At 42.7% G+C, this 15,761-nt stretch overlaps 1 protein-coding gene across 1 annotated transcript in view; it reads left to right on the plus strand.

The window, feature by feature from the left end:
• Window positions 1–291: 291 nt before the first annotated feature.
• LOC306918396 (uncharacterized protein) overlaps window positions 292–15,761 on the plus strand; it is a gene marked incomplete at its 3' end in the record, with an annotated part of 43,090 nt that continues 27,620 nt past the window's right edge. Inside the window, exon 1 of the mRNA XM_079531295.1 lies at window positions 292–734. The remainder of the gene's footprint in view (window positions 735–15,761) is intronic.

Here is a 15,761-nt window from a genome sequence, read left to right on the forward strand (position 1 = left end):
TCCAGAATTAAATATGTACTTGAGTAAAAGTACAAAAGTATTGTTATGAAAATGTACTTTAAAACTTTAAAGTAGCGTATCTTATTTCTCCATGCTGTCTAAATGGCAGCCTCTGGTGGACAGTCCTCACTCTCTGCATCAACCATGAGACACATGTGTTTGCAATCACCACTTAACTCATTGGCCAATAACAGTGTGGCTGTGCCATATATAAGCAGCAACTCAGTCTCACTCAGTGCACAGCAGTCACCACACTCTTTGCGTCACCACACTTTCCACCTCAGAGGAAAGCCTGCATGTTCTGGGTTCCTAAATTGCTGTGTGATCCGGTCTAGGCATGGTTTAGACCGGGTGATATAAAAATAAAAAAAAACTCTTGTTCCCAGCGTCGCTTTGTTTTGGTCGCCCCGTTTGTTTTTAGTCTCGCCAGTTGCTAACTTGCTACGAGTTGGAATCAAAGATGGACATACCAAACACAACTTAAAACTATACCCTCCAAGAAGTACTTGAAGAAACTGATTTCTACGCCACATCAAGGCTTTTATTGATGCCCTTGCTTGATCGCTGTGAATTATTTTGGGTAATTCTGATTCCGGTTTGGGGGTCCCGCCTGATGACTACAAACCAGACTACACCATGACGTGAAGTTTTCATCCACTCCCGACCGGATCATAGACCTGAAGAGGAATGGTATCCCAGGCTACCCCAGCACTCACTTCTCCAGCCACGAACATGTAAGCCTTTGTTATGTTCTGTATTAACTTGAATGTATGTTTTGTGCTTTGTTTGCTATATTTAATAGTACCAAAAGTAGGTATAGTAGAAGTGGTTAATGTAAAAACACATCCTATCACAGATGAGATGAGCCGCAATTTGCAACTCTAGATTTTTTTATAATGGGATGAATCTAGAGTTGCAATACCCTCCATTGACTCCCCACTCATCCAATTTGGGTTGCTGTCTTAAACAACTCACCAACATTGCAGCTGTAGTCCAAGCTTAAATTATCCTCTTTCAATCTGCCAAGCTTGTTTTTCATAAAAATCCACCGTAGACATGTTATGAGCTACTTTCTGTCAAGAAATTCTGTGCAGGTGATTCTTTTTCCAAGTGCTGGAGTTTGGAAGCACTCGTCGTATGTCACTGAACGGCCCTGCGTACCACCTGTTTCGAATTTGCACATAATGCAGGAGGCAGCAGCGCGACCCGTTAACAAAAACGAGTGCTTCCAAACTGCAACACTTAGAAAAAGAATCACCTGCAGAGGATGTCTTGACTGAAATTAGCTCATAACATCTCTACGGTGGATTTTTATGAAAAACAAGCTTGGCAGATTGAAAGAGGATAATTCAAGCTTGGACTACAGCTGCAATGTTGGAGAGTTTAACGTCATTTAATACAAGCAGATCGCAAACCAAATTGGATGAGTGGGGAGTCAATGGAGGGTATTGCAACTCTAGATTCATCCCATTATAAAAAAATCTAGCGTTGCAAATTGCGGCTATGGCGACCCCACTATAGTAACTCTGTTGAAGACCCCTTGAGTAGCATTAATAAAATAAAAACAGGAAATATGAGGTGTATATCTAATAGCAACGCCAATGGACAATATCCAGTCACAGTATGGTCAGGCACCATGAGGCTTTCGTTAATTTAATGTATTGGTCGGTAGGTCGGTCAGAACTTATATCTGGGGGTGGGGGCTGCATGCCATATAGAGAGTATGCACATGCATGATTTTCCCATCAGGACACGCCCCCCTCACCTAGACTGAGTGGCAAAACATTGAGCAGCATGGAGTGTTGGAGTTTGGAAGCGCTTGTTGGAAATCACTCAACCGTCCTGTGTACCACCTGTTTCTAAATGTCACATAATGCAGGAGGCAGCAAAATGTTGTGTTATTGAAAACAAGCACTTCCAAACTCTGACACTTAGAAAAATATTCAAATGCAGGGCATTTCTTGACAGAAAGTAGCTCATAACGTTTCTATGGTGGATTTTTATGAAACAAAAACTTTGCAGATAGAAAGAGGGTAATTCAAGCTTTTCGTACAGCTGCAATGTTGGTGAGTTTAACATTGTTTAATGCAATCAGACAGGACTTTTCTGTGTGGATGAATGGGCTGTCAAGGCCAGAAAGTAGTTTTTTGCCACTCAGTGGGCGTTCCCGCATAACTGCAGGTACGATGATGTAGCCTGGTTAATAAACCAGACCGAATCAGCCGTTGGCAAATTTTTTTTTGCCTGCCAGCGGATTAGGGTCTGGCGAGGCTCAGTAGCACGCCTCTTTCCTACAACCGAGAACAGGTCGGGCCAATCGGGACACGGTATGCAATATGGGCGGGCTTTGGTACAGTGACGTTCAATGCTTGAGACCTTTGACTGACAGTAGCTCTGACCAATTGCGTCGAAGAGAAAATGTTTGAACCCGCCCCCCGGGAAATGAAATCCAAGTGGAGCCAGCCCAGACTAATATACCGCGACAGTGTTGTGTGATATTAGTCTGGCTTATTAGCCAGGCTAACGATGATGTCACACGCATACCCTCTATAGACACACGGGGACTACAAATTTCACTCCACCAAATGAGACAGCGTCCCCACTTCTGGTCCGTTGGCACGGATACTGCAGGCCAGCCCATAGAAGTCCATTGAAATTCAACTGTAGTTAGCCTACTTTTAAAATAATATGAAATGAACTGAAGACTATATTGATTTGAATAAAAATACGTTTCCAAATGTATGAAGTGTCTTTGTCAACATATATTGTTGTTTTCTCAATAGAGGATGTATTTCACATTTAATTTACCACTTGAATGAGTTACCCATAATGTTAACGGAGCAGAGGGGAGACGGCAGACAGAGAACCTGTCGCTTTTAAGGGACGTCACTGCCTTTACGAGGCTACGAGCGCCGACTTTGAAGAGTGGAATTCTCAATATACATCCCGATCCCGACTGACTTTGTTATTCATGTCTATATTTTGAACATGTCACAGGATTACTATATATGTTCTACCTACCACGGAGCTCCGACGGTGTGTTTTACCGCTGTCAACTTGTTGTATAATTAACTTTGCTGAATAGTTGCATGGGAAAATAACCCAGCTAAATGGAGGAGTGACATCCTGACATTTTCAACTACCTAGTGAATTCTCCAGATGAGTATTAATAATAGTCTTGCAAGATGCTGTTTAGATCATTTTCAACAAATACATAGCATATAAAAAGAAATACAACAAATATATCTGGGTATTGAAAACCTCAAGGGATGCATCCGTGACGTATATACCGTGCGACCACTTTGACTTGAGATTTACAATGCTAGCACTTTTCACAAACTGATGGAGAATATTATAGTACATTGTAGGATGTATATTGAAATGGCAGGTATGTGATATTGAAAAGGACAAATTAAACATATGGGACACTTTATTAGAACACAAAAAAAAAATCGCTATAGCCTCAGTAATGAACCAGTGAAATTAGGGTATTTTATGATGCCTCTCATAGGGATTGCATTGGCAGCTGCAGTACACAGTTGAAACGGACCAGAAGTGGGGCCGCTGTCTCATTTGGGGGCGTGGAATTTGTAGTCCCCGTGTGTCTCTATTGTGTCCTAGGCTCAATATTTGTCACCTCCCCCTTCACATTCGTGTCTGTGTGTCTGTGTGTGTGTGTGTGTGTGTGTGTGTGTGTGTGTGTGTGTGTGTGTGTGTGTGTGTGTGTGTGTGTGTGTGTGTGTGTGTGTGTGTGTGTGTGTGTGTGTGTGTGTGTGTGTGTGTGTGTGTGTGTGTGTGTGTGTGTGTGTGTGTGTGTGTGTGTGTGTGTGTGTGTGTGTGTGTGTGTGTGTGTGAGAGAATAATGCACCATCAAGCACTTTGGACAAAGGAGCTATATATAAATGCACCATTTACTTTTACCTGCATCATTCCTGTAGATAAAGACAATAAGTGTTGGATTGGATACGAGACAATAACCTAACCCTGTTCACTTTGGAAAGAAAGTGGTTGGATGAAGAAGCGAAGTGGCATTTGGCTAGTGAATAAACAACCGCCCCTGTAGTATTGATGCTGTTTATCTGTACATAACCCATCTTTGAATAGCTCTGCTTTATTGACTGTTTATCTGTACATAACTCATCTTTGAATAGCTCTGCTTTATTGATAGTCCGGTGGACGGGTGGGAAATTTGGTATATAGTCTTTTTTTATTGGCCTAAAATATTGTCTATACATTCATGAATCCACTTGCTGACCGGCTGTTAGTATTGGGCATTTTTTTATAGGGGTTTCTTAATGACCCTACCATTAACATCCTATCGCTGGCAAAAAATGTCAAACTTTCCTTTTGCTTTAATAGCATGTGACATGTCAAACTAGGGGGTTTTCATGATTCTGAATCTTGCCCAATGTGCCCAAAATGTGCTGACCTCATCACATTTGTCATGACGTCTATGGCTGTTTTTAGCCCAAGGAGTGTTTTTTGTGCAAAACTAATGCTTGGAATGGATTCAGAATCATGATTACCCCCTAGTTTGACATATGTGACACATGCTACTTAAAGCAAAATTAAAGTTTGACATTTTTTACATTTTTGCCTGCCATAGGATGTTAATGGAAGGGTCACAAGAAACCCCTATAAAAACAATTGCCCAATATTAATATTATATTAGCAAGTGGATTCATGAATGTAGGCTATGTATACAGACAATATTTTAGGCCAATAAAAAATACTATATGCCAAATTTCCCACTTTAAACAAAAGAAGCCTGTCGGCGGCCGGACTATGAATAGTCACAGGTGGTATTCATTTCACTAATTTCACCCTCGCTGTCCATGGTGCTGAAAGCACCATAAGAGGGACGAGGATTGGCCTCAAGTTTTGAGGCAAATCCTCCATTGAACAATTGTATAGTAGTGTACTTAAACCCTACTTTGTTTACGTCAAATAAAAAGAACACCTTAAGACCATAGTGATGCGAGCGTTCATGTGAACGCGTGTGCAGAATGAATGACGTATTCCCCTTGCTGTGGTTGTTCTAGGGTTGATGAGAGGGCAGTGCAGTGACCCTTTGAGCCAACACAGCTCAACAGACTTTCTAGTGACAGCATCCTGAATGTGCTTGCAATTTACAAGGGACGCCATGCATGCACAAGACTGTTGTTGTGACAGCCAGAGGCCATTCCATCAAATTAGGATAACATTGTCCGGACCTGTCAGTAAACGCACAGGCTTGGGGCCGATTCATACTCGTATTTTACCGCTGTTTCGGCGCTGTAGTGCCGAAATGATTTCGGCTCGTCAGAACTTTTCAGTAGCACCGAAGAGCCGACTTTAGGACGGTACCCGCCCCCCGGAACCTCAAATGACGTCACATTGTAGGCTCTACAGAGCCGAACCGACTTTTATTTGGCTCTAAAATAGGAGTATGAATCGCGCCTTGTCCTCACCCGATACAGTATTATGCCGAAAGTTAGCATCTATGGACAATCTATGGATTGTCCATAGATTGGATTATATTATAGTGAATTATTCTGGTGATACCGGCCGACACTTTGCTTTAGTTTAGAGAAAGCTATGGGTGTATTTCTATGCTCTCAGAATTAAATGAATGAACACTCTAGTCTGCAGTATATCTTTATGTTTTAACTTTGTATTGTGAAGACGGAGTGCTGACCGAAACCAACGACAGTGACTTGAATTTGCCCCCTCAAAAAAGGCTGTAGCCATTTTAATAATGGTGTGAGACAGTTCCTGGCAAGCAAAACTGTACAGTATTGCCAGTTCGCCTCCTTTAATTTCTGTTTTCTGAATCGGTGTGGTCAAACTATAGTGCTGGTATCGCGTCTATGGGGCTCCGCTGTTTGAATTTGGTGTAGCCATTTTTCATTCATTTTACCACTCACCTGGTCTGAGAAAAGGTGGGCGGACAGTTCCTGGCAAGCAGACTGTAAAGTATTGCTGAAAACATTCCTGTAATCGTGTGGAGGGGTCAAGTCAGCAAGTTAGATTGACAGCTGCATGAATTAGACTGAGCACATTGGTGAGCAAAGAGACTTAATGGAAGGAAGATAAATACACAATAATGCATATATTTGGACTGTAGTTGGCATTCCCATTACAAATCCCATACAATGGCACTTTTGGCCCAAAATAGCATATCTACAAGCTCACAACACGTTGCAGCACGATGGGTTGAGAGCTTGTAGATCAGCAATTTTCGGGGCGCAACCCTGCACTCTTTATCTACTGGACATGCGGTGTACGGCATGGATTTTGAAACAAATTAGTTCAGGAGACTTCAGGGAAAAGAGAAATCCTGAATACTGCCTTCCGGTATGGCATGCAAAGGAGAGGTGGGCATTTGCATTTCTTTCACCATAGTAAATGCTGCATTCATGGTCTGGAGAGGGCAGTTGTTTTACAGACGAGTAAAAGGGCAGCGGCTGAAGCCCCCTTTGATATCTATGTGTGCACGTCCCTGCTGTGGGGCTTCGTTGGCCTTACTGAGAACGGGCTTGAGCAGAGAGCGTCTGTATCGCTTACTGAGAACGGGCTTGAGCAGAGAGCGTCTGTATCGCTTACTGAGAACGGGCTTGAGCAGAGAGCGTCTGTATCGCTTACTGAGAACGGGCTTGAGCAGAGAGCGTCTGTATCGCTTACTGAGAACGGGCATGAGCAGAGAGCGTCCGTATCGCTTACTGAGAACGGGCTTGAGCAGAGAGCGTCTGTATCGCTTACTGAGAACGGGCTTGAGAGCAGAGAGCGTCTGTATCGCTTACTGAGAACGGGCTTGAGAGCAGAGAGCGTCTGTATCGCTTACTGAGAACGGGCTTGAGAGCAGAGAGCGTCCGTATCGCTTACTGAGAACGGGCTTGAGCAGAGAGCGTCTGCATCGCTTACTGAGAACGGGCATGAGAGCAGAGAGCGTCGACTCTGTATCGCTTCGTAATTGCTTTGTAGTGTATCACTCTGATCAGATTCTCTCAGTAGCCCATCTTTATGGTCAATGTGACGTCACGCTGCTGTCCGTTGTCGTGCTACAAGCTATGCTAGCTTGTAGATCTGCTTGTAGATCAGCTATTTTCCAGCTATTTTACAGAGTTTACATAGGTTGAAGTGGTTAATGTATACCGTGTGTGTATTTTGTAATAATAATTCAAATCTACAAAGTAACTAGGTAGTAGGCCTATTAAACTAAAGTTTTTTTTATTTTTTGTATCCTTTATTTATCCAGGGTAGTAGCTGAGCACAAGTGCTCATTTTCAGCAACGCCCTGCGCATAGAAACACACACACACACACACATTAAAACCTAGGAGCTGACCAGTACAACAGTCTTATACTGTTGGCCACTAAGCAGATCCAGGGGGAGCAGTTGGGGGTTCAGTGCCTTGCTCAAGGGCACTTCAGCGGTGTTGGGTGAGTGATGACGATCACTTCCCCACCCAGATTTGTCCTGCCCGTCCGGGGAATCGAACCGGCAACCTTTCGGCAACAAGGGCGCTCCTCTAACCCTTAGGCCACCGCTGCCCCAAATTTGCAGTGGAGTACACTATTTGCCTCTGAGATGTAGTGGAGTAAAAGTAAAAGTACAGTACCTTGAGTACATATATTGACTTATACTTGGTTACTTGGATACTCTGTCCAGCACTGCTCTGAAAACGCTTGTGGGCCACCTATCTGACACAAGGAGTGGACAAACCAGATGTGTGTGTCAATCTATATGCATTATATATGTATTGACACATTATAGGAGCCATATTGTGCTCTGAATGAAAATGCCGCAATTCCCCGATACTATTCCAAAGGAGCAAAATGGTTGTAGAAATCATAGTTAAAAAAAATGAATGTTATGTTCATGTTATGAATCCTCTTAATCATGATGCATGGTTTCATGAGCAGAAAAGCTAATAAGAATATAAAGCCAGATGCCCTCCTAAGCTGTTCCACCATTATTTATTTACGAATGAACATTGTCTGACACTGCTAATATGTCCCAGGGCTCGCGAGAATGACCTAATGTATTTATAATTCTTGGTCTGGGTTTCTTTATTACCTGTCAAATCTATAGGAGTAATAGTGAATCATGTGTTTCATTTCTATTTCTTTCATTCCTGCCATGATTCAACGCAGAGAATCCTCATGAAATATGAAAAGCAGAATCTGACTATATTATGGGTAATATTTGAGCCTGTGTGCAGATGCCAGGAGCCAAATGAAGCCATTTGTTCTCGTTGTTACCTGAAGTTAATGTATTATTAATGCTAGAATAAAACTTTTTAGATGAAATGTATTTCTGTACATACACATTTCTAGCATTCAGTTCAACATTGATTTCCAAAATGTGTATCTTAACTTAAAGCACTGGTTCCCAAACAGTGGGAACAAAAGAGGTGGTTGCACACTGGACGCGTTTTTCGGAAAACCGATGGAGAAAAGCCGCAAAAAAAATCGTGCCCGGTGTGTAGGGACCTTTAGTGCCGGTGGAATATAAAAAATCACACCCGTGTGAACTGAGTGGTGCAAATCCCAGCCCCCCCCCCCACTCTCTCTCACTCTCTCTCTCTCTCATTAGCAGGCAACAGCGCAGCACTATCTCTCTCTCTCTGTTTCTGGCACTTTTGGTACCAATTAGTACTGGTACTCATTAACGTCACACACAAACATAGTCACACACATAGTTGAACACATAGTCACACACATAGTTAGTTGAACACGGACATTGCTGTTCCTTGGAGTGGTTGCACCACTCAAAAAAAGTAACAAGCTCATTAAATACAGTACTAATTAAAATGCAAATGGAATGTGCTCTTTTTTTTAAATATATTTTTGGGGCTTTTTGCCTAATTTATTGATAGATCATAGTAGTTTGACAGGAAAGGAGGAGATAGATGGGCGAAGACACGCAGCAAAGGTCGTCGGGATCGGGACTCGAACCCGCGACACGCTGTCAGGCTGGATTACCAGCCTAGGTGCCTGGACCGCTCGGCCAGCCCAGGCCACATGTGCTCTTCTAAATGATTCTGCCGTTTCTTCTGCACATATTTAGATCATATCAATATCATACTGTCAATGCTCTGGAGGGGAGTGAAACGAATACTTTATTAAGCTGCAGGAGCTGAATGCATCTGCTGTGTCCTTGCAGTGCAGTGCTGTCTACTAGGCCTATAGGGAGGATGTGTTGCTTCGTTGCAGTGCAGTGCTGCAGTGCTGTCTACTAGGCCTATAGGGAGGATGTGTTGCTTCGTTGCAGTGCAGTGCTGTCTACTAGGCCTATAGGGAGGATGTGTTGCTTCGTATTTCTACCCTGTGCAAATAAATGTGCTCACCGATATCTTTTACGACCACACAAAATACATCAATGAGACAAAATAATCCAGAACTTTTCTTTTTTTTTGAGTGGTGTAAACCACTCCAACAACTTTGTACCCGTGTCTGTTCGTACCAAAAAAATCACACCCGTGTGAACTGAGTGGTGTAAGTTCTTATATAGACTGATCAACTGTGGTCTGACGTAATGAAATCACACCTGTGTGAACTGGGTGACCATAGCAACCATGCTAATTTTTTGGTACGAACAGACACGTAAACTAACAAAGCCAGTTGTAGGAGTGGTTTACACCACTCAAAAATTAGCACGGTTGCTATGGTTAGTATGTGACGTCACTATATAAGACCTTACACCACTCAGTTCACACGGGTGTGATTTTTATCCTTTACACAAGTGCTCATTTTCAGCAACGCCCTGCACATAGAAACACACAGACACACATTAAAACCTGGGAGCTGACCAGTACAACCACAGTCTTATACTGTTGGCCACTAAGCAGCTCCAGGGGGAGCAGTTGGGGGTTCGGTGCCTTGCTCAAGGGCACTTCAGCGGTGTTGGGTGAGTGATGACAATCACTTCCCCACCCAGATTTGTCCTGCCCGTCCGGGGAATCGAACCGGCAACCTTTCAGCAACAAGGGCGCTCCTCTAACCCTTAGGCCACCGCTGCCCCAGAACACTCATACATACAGGACAATCTGAGTTCTCTCTGACTCTCCAGTTAATATTATTGGTGCCATTTCTGTTTAACCATGCCGAGTGAAAATTAGCAGGCGAATAGATTGCATTTTGGTGAATCACAATCCGCAGTAACCTGCTGTAGCCCTCTTGCGTCATATCCATGATAGGGCTTTAAGCAACTAGTCGACTAGTAAATCCACTAGTCAACCTTGTTGGTACTAGTTGACTAGTTTTTTATTATTTTTTTTCTTTAGTTTTTGTAGGCCTCAAGATCAGCTAGAATGCTATATTATAGTCACCAATGTACACAGTTTTTAAATGTACAAATTATTAAAATTATTCTTTTTACATACTTGGTAGTTAAACAACTAGTCGACTAGTAAACCAGGCAACTAGTCAACTAGTAAAAATCACTAGAAGTGAAAGCCCTAATCCATGACAAGTTAAATAAGAAAGGCAAAAAATAAAATCTTCCTCTTCCCTATACTACTGTGTATATACCACTAATTAACAGTAGGAAGAAGCCATATGACGTTCCCCAGACTCTGCTCTTCCTGGGCTGCTAACACCGATGAGAATATTAATGAACCCATGCAGAATGAATTATAGATCATGTTTTACTCTGAGGAATAATGTGAGAGGTTGATTACATGGTGTAAGGATGTGGCGTTCATTCACTTTAAAGCTCTTTTTATCCCAGACGCATCATAATCTAACTCACTAGTGTACACACGACGGCACTGTAATGAGCATCTTAAACCTTGCTCACCCAGCTGCTGCGTGATGTGTCTGTGGAACTAGGCTTTTCACCTTCAGCATGGCCTTCAACGCTGCCTTTTCTAAACAGTATAAGCACCGCCTGATGCCTGTTGCTCTTTAATTATAGCAATTAATACATGGGACCACAGCAGTGCCAAGGTTGCAGGGGTTTAAGAAAAAGTAATAATCCCACAACCATATAGTAATACTCTACAAGAAGTCCTGCAGTATTCAACATTATTTCTTGAGTTAAATTGGCCTGGGTATTACCTGGGTTACACCATCCTCTGGGGACAAATCCTGCCTAGGGCACTGCTCGACATGAAAAGGTTTGAGCATCACTGATATACAATATAGCGCCATAAGGTTTTCATAAAACTGCTTAGGATAAAGAAAACATTTATAGAATTGGTCTTAATGGGCTAATTTAGAAAGGCTACCGTAGAGTTGAGACGAAGCCCCGAGGACCGAGTCCTGTGAACTCCTCCTGAGTTGAACACAATAAACGTCTGCAATGACTTTGAGGCAAATAGCCCAACTCCACCTTTATAATTACTATGAAGAAATGGAGCACATTAATGACCAAAAATATCCTCCTATACCTCCTATAAATGTAAACTTCAAACCCCCCCGCAGCACCTTGGGAGGTATTTAATGCTTTTAGTTTCCTGTATTTTTAATTGGTAGTAAAATGAGAGGGGGGGGGGGGACAAATAAATGAAAGTGAACTCTGTGTGCAAAGTCTTGACGTGAATTGCGGAGGCAATTTACAGCAATTTAGCATGGCTAGAATCCAGCAGCATGCAGCCTCCTCGGGCAGCTCTTTTATTTTCATAGAAGATCCAGTGACGGTAATGAATCATAGTTAAGGGCGTACTGCAGTGTAAGCTCGGAGTTTATTAAACAGTCAGCGGCTCATTGTAGTGTGATCGTTGGGAATGTCATTGGAATAGATTATAGGCCGCTATATGTTGATGCTTTCTCCAATTCATTACGTCTCTCACGTCCATCTCGTGCGTTTTGCCTTTAACACAATTAACCTCTCAGACTTTCATACTCCAGGAAGCCATCAGAACATTAACCTCTCAGTCTTCATACTCCAGGAGGCCATCAGAACATTAACCTCTCAGACTTCATACTCCAGGAGGCCATCAGTTCTAACATTAACCTCTCAGACGTTCATACTCCAGGAGGCCATCAGAACATTAACCTCTCAGACTTCATACTGCAGGAAGCCATCAGAACATTAACCTCTCAGACTTCATACTCCAGGAGGCCATCAGAACATTAACCTCTCAGACTTCATACTCCAGCTGGAGGCCATCAGAACATTAACCTCTCAGACTTCATACTCCAGCTGGAGGCCATCAGAACATTAACCTCTCAGACTTCATACTCCAGGAGGCCATCAGAACATTAACCTCTCAGACTTCATACTGCAGGAGGCCATCAGAACATTAACCCCTAGACTTCATACTCCAGGAGGCCATCAGAACATTAACCCCTAGACTTCATACTGCAGGAGACCATCAGAACATTAACCTCTCAGACTTCATACTCCAGGAGGCCATCAGAACATTAACCTCTCAGACTTCATACTCCAGCTGGAGGCCATCAGAACATTAACCCCTCAGACTTTCATACTCCAGGAGGCCATCAGAACATTAACCTCTCAGACTTCATACTGCTGGAGGCCATCAGAACATTAACCTCTCAGACTTCATACTCCAGGAGGCCATCAGAACATTAACCTCTAGACTTCATACTGCAGAAGGACATCAGAACATTAACCTCTAGACTTCATACTTAAGAAGGCCATCAGAACATTAACCTGTCAGACTTCATACTGCAGAAGGACATCAGAACATTAACCTCTAGACTTCATACTTCAGAAGGCCATCAGAACATTAACCTCTAGACTTCATACTGCAGGAGGCCATCAGAACATTAACCTGTCAGACTTCATACTGCAGGAGGCCATCAGAACATTAACCTGTCAGACTTCATACTGCAGGAGGCCATCAGAACATTAACCTCTCAGACTTTCATACTCCAGCTGGAGGCCATCAGAACATTAACCTCTCAGACTTCATACTGCAGGAGGCCATCAGAACATTAACCTCTAGACTTCATACGCCAGGAGGCCATCAGAACATTAACCTCTCAGACTTCATACTCCAGCTGGAGGCCATCAGAACATTAACCTCTCAGACTTCATACTCCAGGAGGCCATCAGAACATTAACCTCTCAGACTTTCAAACTCCAGCTGGAGGCCATCAGAACATTAACCTCTCAGACTTCATACTCCAGGAGGCCAATAAGACAGACTTGACAGACTTGAAGGCAGTGGTGGAAGTATCAAATCAATACTGCAATGTACTCTGTTACAATTAAGCTACATTACAAGTAAATGGCTGGAATTCAAAATGTAGTTTGAGTAAAATACAAAAGTATTGGTATCAAAATGAACTCATTATGCAGAATGTCACATTTCACAAGTTATACAATGTAAAAAAGTATATGTACACACACACACACACACACACACACACACACACACACACACACACACACACCTTGGTGCATTGCAGAGAGATGAGGGCAGATGATACTCAGAAAATCAGCCATTAAAAAGAATGACAGCAGAATCCTGGCCTTACTAGTCAGCAAAGACATAGTTGCTGCATAGGGTCACTATAGCACAGGTTGTGTTACCGAGAATACACAAGATGTGAACGTTTTGCAAAAGACATGGGTGATGAGACTAGTGAGGACCAAATTATTAACTTTTTTGCACATTTCTGATGTTTTGTACCATGGATGGACATGACCAACATCATAATATAACACCAGACAGACTAAATTATAATTTTGGTAGCCATACCAGGCAAAATAATGATTAATTAATTGCTAAAAAGGTTCCACGTCTCAATGTTTTTTTTTCTATGGATTTGTACCCTAGAGCCAGCTAACCAAACCAGGTTCAGGTGGACATCACAGGTGAGTTTAACTCGGGGCAATCAAGGCACTGGGGCAGAGGGGAAAGGGACAGTAGCAGAGGAAGGTTGTCTTTTTTTAGAAGAAACTCAGCACACATTAGCTAATATTGTATGTTTAAAAAAAAGAAATACTTGAGAACAAAGATATTGGCCTCCGAAGAAGTTATGCTGCATAATACACTGTTCTGATGCAAACACTGAACCGCTGGTATCTCCACAAAATGTTGACTCATGGAAAACCTTACTCCAAAACACAAAGCACTTCTAGAACTGGCAGAAAACATCCCAGATGGAGATATCCCAGATATCATGTACCACCGAAAATGTTGCAGTATCTTTACAATGAAAAGAGATTTAGAGACGCTAGACCAAAAACTGAAGAGTGTAGCAGATCGTGAACATACAGAAGATAACATGATCCGTAAGTCAGCTAGAGAGCAACCAAGTACTTCTAGAACACACTCTGCAATTTGCATATTCTGTCAGAAACAAAACAAATACAAGAAAGGTTCAGATCGATACCAGATACACCTTGGTGCATTGCAGAGAGATGAGGGCAGATGATACAATCAGAAAATCAGCCATTAAAAAGAATGACAGCCGAATCCTGACCTTACTAGTCAGCAAAGACATAGTTGCTGCACAGGGTCACTATCACAGGTTGTGTTACCGAGAATGCACAAGATGTGAAGGTTTTGCTAAAGACATCACAATGGGTGATGAGACTAGTGAGGACCAATATACATTTGCACTGGAGAAATCGTATGAATGTCTCTTTCACTTCATCAGAACAGATTTGTTCATCAATCCCAGAGTGATCACCATGATGGAACTGTCTGAAAGACTGATGAATACAATGGACTCTATAGACAAATAAGTTCTCAGAGAAACCACAAAGAAACACCTTAGAAGGAAGCTTAAGACTGAGTTTGGGGATTCACTACACATTAAGATGGATTCCAAAGGAAAATTGTTTCTCATCCCAGACCACTGGACAACGGCTCAACTGGCTGAGGAAAATCTTAGATTGAGGGCCCAGCTACACAAACTAGAAACTCAGAAAAAGGAAGACTATCTCACCAAAGCAGCATTAGAGCTGAGGACTGACATCAAAAGACATACATTTCCTCAGTCATGGCCTCCACAAATTGACAAAGAAGTTCAGGAAAATATTATTCCAGAATCTCTAAACTACATGGCAAAGGTGACCACAGCAATTATTCTTTTGGCAGTGACATACTATACGCCATCACTGCTGGAAAGGTGAAACCTCCAAAGCACATCATTCTGCCTTTTGTTGTGACATCTTTGACAGGCAATGTTGAACTGATACAAATCCTTAACAGGCTAGGTCACAGCGTCTCCCATTCTCAACTGGCAGAAATTGACACTGCACTCCAGAAATGTCTCCAGAAATTGTCATTAGCTGGAGGAGACCTTGCTCTCCCAGCTAATATCCACCCAGGCACGTTCACAACGTTGGGATGGGACAACATTGATCGACTGGAAGAAACAATCGGCGGTGGTGGAACATCACGTAGAATCAATGGCAGGAAAACCCAATGGAAAAGGTACCCATGAAAGCCCTGCCACCAGTGGTCAAACAGAAGAAGAGAAGCATTGAAGCACCAGTGTCAGTGCTCCCACAATGTTGGAAATGGCCTGGCCCCCCACAAATGCAGAGTATTGAAGTCCAGACTACAGAACATACCCAATCTGCAAGAGCAAAAAACTTTAGTTGGGTCATGTCCCGCCTTTCCAGTGAAGACAGTCAATCTGTTAGTGGCTGGACAGGATTCAACATTCTCACAAGAGTTGGACTGCCTGTACAGAATGACAACATAGGCTACCTACCCACCATCAATGCACCCACACAATGCACCCACACAGATGTCTACAGTACATGAAATGTTGACTCAGTCAGTTGCCGTAATGCATTGAAGTTGACGAAGATTGTTTGCGTCTTCGATCAAGCTCTTTATGCCAAGG

Source organism: Electrona antarctica (assembly GCF_951216825.1).
Source record: "Electrona antarctica genome assembly, contig: scaffold_277, whole genome shotgun sequence".
Taxonomy (NCBI): domain Eukaryota; kingdom Metazoa; phylum Chordata; class Actinopteri; order Myctophiformes; family Myctophidae; genus Electrona; species Electrona antarctica.